We start from the raw sequence: 12,229 nt of genomic DNA, 5'->3' as shown, positions 1-12,229 counted from the left end.
GAGAAAGCCCGCATGCAACAACGAAGACCCAACGCCGCCAAAAATAAATAAATAAAATAAATTTATAAAAAAAAAAAGAAGATACACAGGTATGAGAATGAACACTGAGGTACTAGGATAAGTTGATGACACAGTTAATACAATTTAATTGGCATTCCTTTTGGGGTAGGGAATTAAACTCTAAAAAAGAATGCTTTCAATGCATAGTATTATATCCGTGCTGCCATGTCACAAGAAATAGGCTTGCCAAGGCAGGTGAGGTGTACGAATGCTCAAGCCTCACAGAACTTCAGTCAAGTGCAACTATAAATAATACTGAATAAAGTTTACCATCTCACTAGTGGATAATACTTTCAAGGCATTCAGTTAGCGTAACCCTTTGTAGTGTTCTAAGCTATTCACATTGACAATCACATTCATTGTAGTGCTTGCTGCAAGGGAGGCATAACCAGTTGTTTTGGCTAAAATATGGGAAGGCATTCCTTGGGTTCTACAAAAAAGTAGCAGTATTAAACAGTCTAATGGCAGTCTCTTGATAGTCTGCTTACATGAATGATATTTCCTTCATTCATTGTGCTGGAAGGACCCAGTGGGAAGAGGAAGGAAAGAAAACAAAACCTAATACTATTTCAACTGACTGAGCTGGAGAAATGGAAGCTCCCTTAAGATCCAGATGGCACTTGACTGTCATTTTATAAGTGTTTTCCTTCAAGTGAAACTACTACCTTGCCTTCCAATTTCTGTCCAAGTGTTGAACAGTCCCTTATATCATCCAAGCCATTTACTTGCTACTCATGTTTAATACCTGTAAATTTCTTTTTAATGGCATCTTTAGAGCTAGCATAAATCATCTTGCTTTTTAAAGGTGCACTTTCAGGAGCCCAAGATCTGCTTTGCTTCCTCTACAATTATTTGTCTTTTGTCATCGCTTAAACAGAAGAGAACTGCTTTCTTTGTTTTTTTGATCTCCTCTTGTGTAGATTTCCTTACGCGGCTCGGCCTCCGGTGGTGTGGCACTGCGAGGAGAAGGAGGGGTGGCCGCTCCCCAACTATATTTTAAGACGAAAAAGGTGAAACGTTGTGTCTTTTATTAGAATAGCAAGGTTATTCTGGTGTCTTATAAGAACCAATTAATATTGGACATAAAATGGTCTCATACATAGGCCAATAGCAAGTTCCAGAATTCTCTTTTTAAATAGGTAGCTAGCTACCAGTGAATTTCTTAAGCGACAAGCAGAGATGTGGAATACAGTTTGCTCGTTTCTTAGTTTTGTGAAAAAGGTTTTTTTATTGACAGAATATACCATATTCTATAGTATGTTTTTTTTTTTTACTTAAAATATTATGGCCACTTTTCTGTATCACTAAATATAGTTAAATAATTTTAGTAGTGGTATGATTTTCCATTTATATGATGTGATATCGTTTACTTCATCAATCCTACATTGACTAATGTTAGGTGGTTTTTTGTTGTTGATTATTATGAATAGCACTGCAGTATACAACCTTTGCAGTATCCATCTTTGTCCATTTGTCTGATGGTCTCCTTAGCATAAATCTCTAGAAGTAGGATGGATTTTTGAATCAAATGGTACTCATACTTTTAAAATGTTGATACCTATTGCCAGATTACTTTCCAGAAACCTTTATATTCCTACCTACTGTGAATGTGAGTTCACATTTTCCCCAGAAAGAGCACTAGATATTTGTCAGTTACTTTAATCATTACCAGCCTGATAGGTTAAAAGAGATTTCTCTCTCTCTTTTCTTTTTTACTTAATTGATGACTAATGAGATTGAACAGGCTTTCATCGATTTATTAAGACAGTTGTATTTCTTTTGTGAAAGGTCGGTTTATATCTGTTCTTTTTCTGTTTTCTCTGAGTGTTTACGTTATACGGATTTGTAAGATGCTACTACAATTCTGGGACCAATTCCACTTCTGATCATCAACTAGGATTCTGCATCTGATTCCTGTGTGTGTGTGTGTGTGTGTGTGTGTGTGTGTGTGTGTGTGTGTGTGTTTCCCATACCACCACGCAATCCTCCATGTCAGCTGGGTGTCCTACAATTCAACTCAATTTTGACACTCTCTGGAGATAGCATCAGATCCCACAAGTTAAGGGCTCAGTCCTAAAGGACTGCCCCCCTTTTCAGATGCCAGTCACATGTCCAGGTGGTCACCTGGGCTTCTGACTGGCTGGCTGCAGATTGGAGGTTCTAATGACCCCCTCCTTGTGTTAGATTAATTTCCTAGAGCGGCTCACAGAAACATTTTACTTCCTATATTAGCAGTTTATTATAAAAGGATATAATTCAGGAACCCGCCAAATGGAAGAGATGCATAGGGCAAGGTATGGGGGAAGGGAGGGGACGTGGAGCTTCCATGCCCTCTCTGAGACTGCCACTCTGACCAAATCTCCACATATTCACCAACCCGGAAGCTTCCGAACCCTGTCCCTTTGGGTTTTTATGGGGTCTTCATTACGTAGTCATGATTGATTACATCATTGGCCATTGATTGAACTCATTCTCCAGCCCCTCTCCCCTCCCCAGAGGTAGGGTGGCAGCAGGACTGAAAGTTCCAACCCTCTGATCATGTGGTTGGCTCCACTGGCAAGCCACCTCCACCCTTAGGTTACCTAGGGGCTTTCGAAGTCACCTCATTACCATAACAAAAGACACCTTTGTTGATTTCATCCCTTAGGAAATTCCAAGAGTTTTAGGAGTGCTGTGCCAGAAACTGTGGAACAAAGACCAAGTATGTATTTCTTATTCTTGTCACAATACCACACTAACATATTAAGGGTATTCAACTTTTGGCTCTTTTTAAATTATTATTTTGTATATTAAGAGGTGTACATATTCATTGACTTTTTTCTTTTAATTTTTTTAATTAAAAAATTGAGGTATAATTGATTTACAATATTATATTAGTTTCAGGTGTACAACATACAGTGATTCAAAAATTTTATAGGTTATATCCATTTATAGTTATTATAAAATATTGGCTATATTCCCTGTGCTGTACAATATATCCTTGTTGCTTATTTTATACATAGTTGTTCATGCCTCTTTATTCCCTACCCCTATCTTGCCCTTTCCCCTTCCTTCTTCCTACTGGTAACTTCTAATTTGTTCTCTATATCTGTGAGGCTGTTTCTTTTTTGTTATACTCACTAGTTTGTTTTTTCTTTTAGATTCCACATATAAGTGATAACATATAGTATTTGTCTTGCTCTGACTTATTTCAGTAAGCATAATACTCTCCAGGTCCATCTGTGTTGTTGCAAATGGTAAAATTTCCATCCACAAAACAAAAAGACAACCTACTGAATGGGAGAAAATATTTGCAAATGATATTACCAATAAGAGATTAATGTCAACAATATATAAACAGCTCATATAACTCACTATCAAAGAAAACCCAAGCACTCTGATTAAAAAATGGGCAGAAGACCTGAATAGACATTTTTCCAAAGAAGACATAGAGATGGTCAACAAGCACATGAAAAGATGCTTATCATCGCTAATCATCAGAGAAATGCAAATCGAAACCACAATGAGATATCACCTCACACCTGTCAGAATGGCTATCATCAAAAAGACCACAAATAACAAAAAAACTAAAACAAAAGTAACAAAAAACCTAAAAACAGAACTACCATATGATCCGGCAATTCCATTCCTGGATATAAGTCCAAAGAAAATGAAAACACTAATTCAAAAAGATACATGCACCTCAATGTTCATAACAGCATTATTTACAATAGCCAAGATGGAAGCAACCTAAGTGTCCATTAACAGATGAATGGATAAAGATGTGATACACACACATACACAGACACACACACACACACAGGAATATTACTCAGCCATAAAAAAGAAAGAAATTTTGCCATTTGCAGTCCATTGACTTTTTAAACTATTTTATAGTGAAGCATGATAAACACTTACAGTATACAAGACATCAGTGAATTGTCACAAAGCCAACACTTATGTAACCCAGGTGAACACGTAAACACTGTCCCCCCCACCCCACCCCCGGCCAAAGTTAGTAGTGTATCAAGGGCTGGGAGAAATGGGTGTGTTCTGCCGCAGGTTCAGACAATCTACAGTGCATTTTCTATACAGAATTTAAAATCAATGTAACTACTGACTAAAAGTTGGTCTGCTTTTTATTATCACCATGCATTGACCATTTAAAAAAATGTGTGTGTGTGTAACATCTGTTTTACTCTGTGTCTAGTTTATCTGTCCTTATTGGTTGGTGCTTGTTGTACGCCCAAAGAGATATTCTCCTACATTATCTTTTAGGAGCTTTATTGTTTTGACTTTTTTTTTTTTTTGCGGTACGCGGGCCTCTCACTGTTGTGGCCTCTCCCGTTGCGGAACACAGGCTCCAGACGCGCAGGCTCAGCGGCCACGGCTCACGGGCCTGGCCTAGCCGCTCCGCGGCATATGGGATCTTCCCGGACCCAGGCACGAACCCGTGTCCCCTGCATCGGCAGGCGGACTCTCAACCACTGCGCCACCAGGGAAGCCCTATTGTTTTGACTTTTACATTGAGATCTATAATCCATCTGAAATTAATGTTGTGTATGGTATGAGTTAGAGGTCAATTTTAATTTTGTTTTCCTTTATGCATATCCAAATGTCTCAGCACCATTTATTGCAAAGATCAAACTTTCCTCACTGGTCTGCAGTGACAACATTAGTGTACAAAAAGCATCCATTTCATGTGTAATATTTCTGTGCTTTCTGTTCTTTCCTTTCATCTCTTTGTCTTATACATTGTCTTAATGACTGTGCTTCATAATAAGTCCTGATATCTGGAGAGAAAGTCTTTGTTATTCTTCTAGGTGTCTTGCTTTCCTTGGCCATTTGCATTTCTTTATACATTTTGAACCAGCCTACAAATTTCCATTTAAAAACTTGTTAGGATTGCTTGGGATTCTACTGGATCTCTAGATCAATTTGGATAGAATTGACGTCTTTATAATGTTAAATCTCAAGAACATGGACCATCCCTTCACTTATTAGGTGTCCTTTAATTTTTAAAAATACTGTTTTCTTTAGTTTTCTATGTAGAGGTTTACCACTTTTCTTTCTGTTTTGATAGGAATTTGATATTTTTTGATGATATTGTAAATGGTATTAAAAATTCATTTTCTAACTATTGCTGGTATATAGAAATACAGTTGCTTTCTAGATATTATCTTTTATATCCCTCAGCTTTGATAAACTGATTTTTTTCTGATAGTTTATAGCTTATTTTGGATTTTCTATATGTACCGTCTGAATAATAGTTTTTTCCCTTCATTCCCAGTTGTCATACTTTTGTCCAGCTTTCTACTTGTTTGCAGTGGAACGGTTTGCCTGAATTACGCAGGCAGCATTATTGGAAGCAGAAATTTTTCTTAAATAAAAAATTCAAACTGTATTCCACTCTTGTTTTTGAATTGCCTTTGAATTTAAACCCAAATCTCTGGGTACTTCAACAGCCATGAAGCCCAGAAAAAGGTAATAGTATCTTTTGAGACATCATTAATGTTCCTAAAGTCTATATAAACAGATCTTATAAAAATCTTTATTTTAAACCTTTAAAATTTAGTTTTAGTGGTGAGAACTCTTAATGTGTATCCCAAGGACTTATGTATGAAAGCTTATCAGTAGTTTGAATAATTCCTGAAAGTAGTGGAGTCACTAGTGAAGCCACAGCGTACCTCTCATGTGCTGTCTTAAGCATCATTCCTAGAAGCCACCCACCCGAGGTAGCCCAGGGAGCTCTCCACTTTGCAGAGGGCATTGGCTTGCCAGGATAATGCCATGTGGTGCCAATAGAGACGAATTGCAGGAAGAACTCTTGGAACTGCGTGGGGAGGGAAGTGGCATATGAGTGTCAGTGTGGGGAAGTGTCAGATAGTGTTTCATGGTGGAAAATTCCAAGTTGACTAGTAACTTGGTGGGTTGCAGCTGAGGGATCAGAGTCTTGTTGCAGCTTGTCTTCTGGCAATGTCATGCACGCCTCTCTGATCTGGAGGAGTCTGTGGGCTACTGTCAGTGAGGTAGTCAACAGATGCTGAGGAGTCTCAGGAAAAAGTGATTGCAGCTTAAAACAGACAACCTCTGCAGGCTTCTCTCCACAGGGGAGCCTGTGCCATCCTGGTTGTGGAATTTCAATGGTAGCAAAATGGAGCTGTGGTGATGGACCAGCAAGAGGCAATTATGACAAGCAAGGGCTCTATTGACTATTTTGGGAATTATAGGAATGGGAAAACAGAAGCTGCAGCTGTAATTACTGTCGTGGAATGAAATCCTCACCACCACCACCACCCCTTTCACAACACTTTACGCTTGATGGGTGTTCAGTTAATGTGGTATGTGTGCAAATTGTCATTAGACTTTAGAAAACTTTTAGAAACTTTTTTGCAAGTGATGATTCAAATGTGCTCATTAAAAATATAGTGTCTTTAACCAATCTAGCAGGTTAAATAATTTTATTGTTCCTCTAGATTACAATTTTTAAAAGATCAAGTTTAGAGGAAAATCTTGTTCTAATTTTGGAGCATGATATATTTGAATTCAATTCGCAGTTTTCTATCTTAAAAAAATAGCTGTAATTATAAACAGCAAATGGATGGGGTGTGAGACTGATTTAAGTTAAAGAAATTGTGACCTTAATAATTCAGAATGCTCCGTATTCTTTCCAAAATGTATTGACACTGTAAGTAAAATTTATCTTTATAGTAAATGTTTTAGGATTCTGTAGAAAGCCACATAGAGTAAAATGCTACTTATTTCTTTTCCCAGTGGTGTTTTACTGAGTCATTTTATTAGTTGTATGTGCCTTTCTTGAGTTGGAAATTTATACAGGATTTCCTGTATAAAGAAATCCTTTCCACCCAAAATATAAATTCTATACCATTTTGTGTGTAGAAGCCCAATGGTGGGCCTTAAGTAAACACAAATGCTAGCTTTTACAGTTTTTAATGTGTTTTTATAGAATAACACTATCTTGTAAAATAGTCTGTTTCTCAGAGTTTTTCTAAATGGAATAATTTTAAACACTCCTTAAGGATCTTCCTTTCAAATAAATTATGAGGTGACTCCTTTTGTAAAACAAAGGTTCATTTATTAGCATGAATAATATTTCCTGATCTTTCCCTCTCCACTCCATGCATATTTTAGCTACTTATAAAGCTGGGTTTTCATATATAGTAATTCTTCTCAGTCACAGGGAGCACTTTAGAGATCGGTACCTGAATCTAGTATTTAATTATAGTTCTTACTTATGGCAGTATGTCTTCTCAATTGTGAGTTGTTTTTATGCCCTTGAATGTGGTAGGCTAACTATAGGATATCTTAATGTCATAGTTGATAGAAATAGAAATAGTTGATAATTTATAAAAGCTGTATAAAAATGTATGTTAGGCTATTAAGGTTAAGTTCCAAATAGAGCTTGGGGAATCTTTAGAAAACGTGACTTTAAAAAATGTATGTATTGTTAAATCAGACTTACTAGTATCTAGTTTAGGCCTTGAGTGCTTAGTATATATTTGTTTCTTTTTTGGGGGAAGATGTTTCTAGGGACTACTTGGTAAGTTTTGTATTTTTATAATTTTATAATTAGAATTCATGGGCCCAATTCACAGAAGACTTCTTAAAAATAATTAATTTTTAGTCCATTTGTCTCTTCTCTTAGCAAGTCCCCAGATGACAAATTGATTAAAACAACACTTAAATAAACTGAAACATTAACATTTATTAAAACAACTTGGAATAAACAAATACTATAATTTGGATTATTTAATATGTGTTTTTATGTGCTATATCTAGGAACTGAAAGTAATTGAGCAGTCTTTTTTAGGAATCACTTGATAGAAAGCAGAGAACATTTCCCACTTACAGAAGTAAATGGATGAAGTGTACCTGGTTATCTCAGGAAAAATTCAGCTTAGTATTAACAGGGAAATGGCTTTCAGTCATTCAGTCCATTCTGTCAGTACTGCTGGATTACAAATTAATTGCTGAATTTTGAGTATAATGCTCAGGATTCAGTATGAGAAATTGAACCACTGTGTTATTGAATAAGGGATTTATTATAGTACTCAGACTGTATACGGATTGTAGGAGTTGCTGGGAATGTGAAAGTCAGGAAGCAGAAGGATCAGAAAAATAGTCACTAATAGAGCCTCCTGAATTACTGGTACAGGCGTGTAAGTCAGAACTTACTGGGAAAATTTTAAGAAGCAAGTGTATACAGACATCAAAGTGAGAATGCAAAGAGGATGATCCTGGAGAGGTCTGTGGAAGGCTGTTGCCTCTGTGTAGCTATTGCTTCTGTGGGTACAAAGCCCAGAGTCAGGCATCTCTTGTTGGATCTTAGGCCACTGTTGATCAGGTGAAGAAGAGCTGGACACAGAGGGGATAAGAGGAGAGTTGAGGACAAGCTGAAACCTGCCCCAGGCACCTCTGCATTTATTCTCACCATGTCTTATCATAAAGACCTTCTAAGAGTTTGGCCGTCTCTAACTTGGTGTACTATACAGGGAAGGAAATTCTGGGAAACACAGTTCCCAGGTGGACCAAGTTCACAATAGAATGATCCAGTGCATTATGCTTCCCATTTTGGGCTGCTCTTTCAGATTCATCTCATCAGTAGATGATGAGGATGTTATAATACTTTGAGCCTCAAGATTTCCATTTCCTTATGGTATTTACTGAGGAACTGTTCATATGCTATTATCACTTGAGGATTTAAAATGCTGTACTTTGAATAACTTTTCTTTTTTTTCTTATTAACACTGTGGCCTTTTCCTAATGTATTTTATTATAATTTCTCTGTACCTTATTTACTGATTTTTGTCTTTGTTATTAAAGTTATACAATCCCAATAAATGAATTACAGGTCAGAAAATATTCAAATTTTGGAGAGGAAAACGGGTACAAAATTTATTTTAAAAAATATTTATTTATTTATTAATCTTTGGCTGCATCGGGTCTTAGTTGCGGCATGCGGGATCTTTCGTTGTGGCGGCGCGTCTGCTCTTTGTTGTGGCACGCGGGCTCCAGAGCATGTGGGCTCTGTAGTTGCTGCTTGCGGGCTCTCTAGTTGAGGCGCATGGGCTTAGTTGCCCCATGGCATGTGGGATCTTAGCTCCCTGACCAGGGATTGAACCCGTGTCCCCTGCATTGGAAGGTGGATTCTTAACCACTGAACCACCAGGGAAGTTCCTTATTTATTTATTTCAAAATTTAAATATGAATAACTACATACTCTTTGGTGGATTTGGGATTAAAAATAACCGAGTATGCCATAAGACTTTCTGCTGACTTTCTGAAATGTTCATACTCCATTCTAGTAATGGTGAATAAAAGGAGATGACCTTTTGCAAGAGATTTTAATTTGAGAAAGTCTAGGCTCTTTGAAATACAGAGCCTCAAAAATTTGTCAGCTAGGTTGATACATTCAGCCAGCAAAATTAAGTGGTCTGCTGTTCTCAGACTCCCACTATATCCTTTGTGCTCCAGGTCTGCTTTCTGTCTCTGCAGTGCATGTGTAACACTTTCTAGTTGATTTTTTTTTAATGGATGATCTGACAGGGTAGGGGAGTAAGGACATGATGAAAGATAGAAAGTGCTGAAAATCGTTTTCATTTATCTCCTTCCTACAGTCCATAATGGGGTGGGGGTTCATTTGTCTATTTCCCATTTAATTTTCCTTTTTTTCTTCTCTAGAGTTGGAGAATCTCTTCTAATTTCTTTTAAGAACATTCACTGATAACGACTGAAGTATTCTGGAGAGTTAGATGTACCTCTCAGACATAGTCTTAGAATATTTTATAATTGTATAACTTAGAAATTAATTTAAAAATTAATTTTTATTGCAGTATAGTTGATTTACAATGTTGTGATAGTTTCTGCTCTACAGCAAAGTGAATCAGTCATGCATATACACATATCCACTCTTAGATTCTTTTCCCATATAGGCCATTACAGAGTATTGAGTACAGTTCCCTGTGCTATACAGTAGGTCCTTATTAGTTATCTGTTTTATATAGAGTAGTGTGTATGTGTCAATCCCAGTCTTCCAGTTTATCCCTTCCCTTAGTTCTAAATAATAATCTTCACTTACCTCCATCATGTTTTCTTTACTCTTTGATAGTAATTAATTGGTAACACTTTTTTTGGAGTTTAGATTCAGTAACTCACCTCTTCTCTCTGTATTTTATCTTTTGAAAATGAAGCCTCATTTTATTTTCCATAGCTCAGGAAGAATACTTCCCATTTGTAGTCCTCTAACTGTACTTTGTGTGTGTCTTGTTTCTGTGGTTTCTTTCATGAAATCTTATAGGGCTAAAGGTAATTGAAGTGCCTTTGCTTTCCTCCACATCAAATAAATGCTTTACAAATATACCTCAGCAATTCTGCTTATAGATGGCTCTTTGATTTGTCAGTTCTTGTTTTCTGTCTTGGTACAACAGAAGATGATTTATTTTATAAAGTAAGTTGAAGGTTTCTTTGCTTACAAGACTCTGTAAATTATCAGTAATGTTGATAGTGCAATGAAATTTTAGAAGTGGTTCTAGATTTAGCATGGTTCTAAATTGTTTAGGCTGAGTAGAAAATTTTCCAATGATATTGTTTCAACTTAATAAAATAACAGTGCTTTGCAGGTAATTTAATTGTCATCAGAACTGGCAAGACTAAAATATTGCCTGCTTTAAAAATGTTTTATTTACTTTAATAAAAATATTGCTCTTAAAATGCTAATGACATTTCATGAATCTATTATTCCTTATGGGTCTTGACATAAATTACTTGTCTCATTTGGGGAATTTCTTTAAGCACAGGCTCATAACTGAGATGATAAATCCCACTTTCTTGAGATATTAGCCTTCTTATTTCTGTCATCTATTGTGTTAAATTAATCTTATTATTTAATTACTAATAATAGTTGTTTTTTTATTACATGGCTACTGTGCATCAGAGGCTCTACTTACATAACCTTGAATCCTCACCTATAAGTAGGTAGTATCAGTCCCTCTTAGTGAATGAGAAAAGAGACTTAAAGAGGTTAAATAACTTGCTCATGGTCACATAATTAATAAAGGTTGACACCCAGATGTGTTAGTATTCTCAGAAGAATAGACAGAAAGGTCCAGGTAGAGGAAGGGTTTGTGCCAACAAGCAGTACACTCGGCCTGATTGTTCATCATCTTAATTAGTCTTGGATTATTGAAATAACGTTATTTCATCTTCTAAGAAGGACATATTAAAGTGTATAAACTAAAATAAAATTCACTTTTGATTTTAAAAATTATTAGGATATGTTAGCTTATGTTAACAGTCATGCATATGTTTGCATTATTCAAAATAGATAATAAACAATTTTTTTTTTTTTTTTTTTTTTGCGGTACGCGGGCCTCTCACTGTTGTGGCCTCTCCCGTTGCGGAGCACAGGCTCCAGACGCGCAGGCTCAGCGGCCATGGCTCACGGGCCCAGCCGCTCCGCGGCACGTGGGATCTTCCCGGACCGGGGCATGAACCCGTGTCCCCTGTATCGGCAGGCGGACTCTCAACCACTGCGCCACCAGGGAAGACCAATAAACAATTTTTAAAAATATTTATTTATGGCTGTGTTGGGTCTTCGTTGCTGTGTGCAAGCTTTCTCTAGTTGCGGGGAGCAGGGGCTACTCTTCATTGCGGTGCACAGGCTTCTCACTGCGGTGGCTTCTCTTGTTGTGGCTCACAGGCTCTAGGCGTGCAGGCTCAGTAGCTGTGGTGCACGGGCTTAGTTGCTGCAGGCATGTGGGGTCTTCCTGACCCAGGGATCGAACCTGTGTCCCCTGCATCGGCAGGCAGATTCTTAACCACTGTGCCACCAGGGAAGCCCCAATAAACAATATTTAAATTCAAGATGTGCATGGGTTTCTTTAAAATATTGAATCCTGTGTCTATGATTAAGTAAAGTGGGAGTTATTTCAAGGAAAATGATGATACCACACTGAAGAGCAGGCACCATGGTAACCAGGAAGTTGTCTAGTTTTCCCACCTACTCTGTTGTGAATGGGGAGAGGGCCCTTCAGTCAGGCTAGAGCAGAGCTCCTCCTCAGAAGCTGGTTAGGAGACTTTGATATAAGCTTTGTTTCCTCAATCCTATAATGAATGGGTATGGTTTATTCTAGCTTTAAGATTCTCTGATTCCCTGAAGAAGAAGATGGTA

The 12,229-nt window shown here is 37.2% G+C and overlaps 1 protein-coding gene across 3 annotated transcripts in view; it reads left to right on the top strand.

Moving 5' to 3' along the window:
* Positions 1–12,229, top strand: part of CDKL5 (cyclin dependent kinase like 5) — a 182,815-nt gene that overhangs the window by 27,360 nt on the left and 143,226 nt on the right. Inside the window, exon 2 of one of the 3 annotated variants that reach the window (XM_067724513.1) lies at positions 2,708–2,761. The exons of the other annotated variants lie outside the window; for them this stretch is intronic. The gene's annotated coding sequence lies outside the window, so the exon portion shown is untranslated. The remainder of the gene's footprint in view (positions 1–2,707; positions 2,762–12,229) is intronic. 3 annotated transcript variants of the gene reach the window in all.

The sequence above is a fragment of the Pseudorca crassidens genome, chromosome X, assembly GCF_039906515.1.
Source record: "Pseudorca crassidens isolate mPseCra1 chromosome X, mPseCra1.hap1, whole genome shotgun sequence".
In the NCBI taxonomy this organism is placed as follows: domain Eukaryota; kingdom Metazoa; phylum Chordata; class Mammalia; order Artiodactyla; family Delphinidae; genus Pseudorca; species Pseudorca crassidens.
Note: the sequence above shows the minus strand (reverse complement) of the source record. Positions and strands in the feature narration are given on the sequence as shown.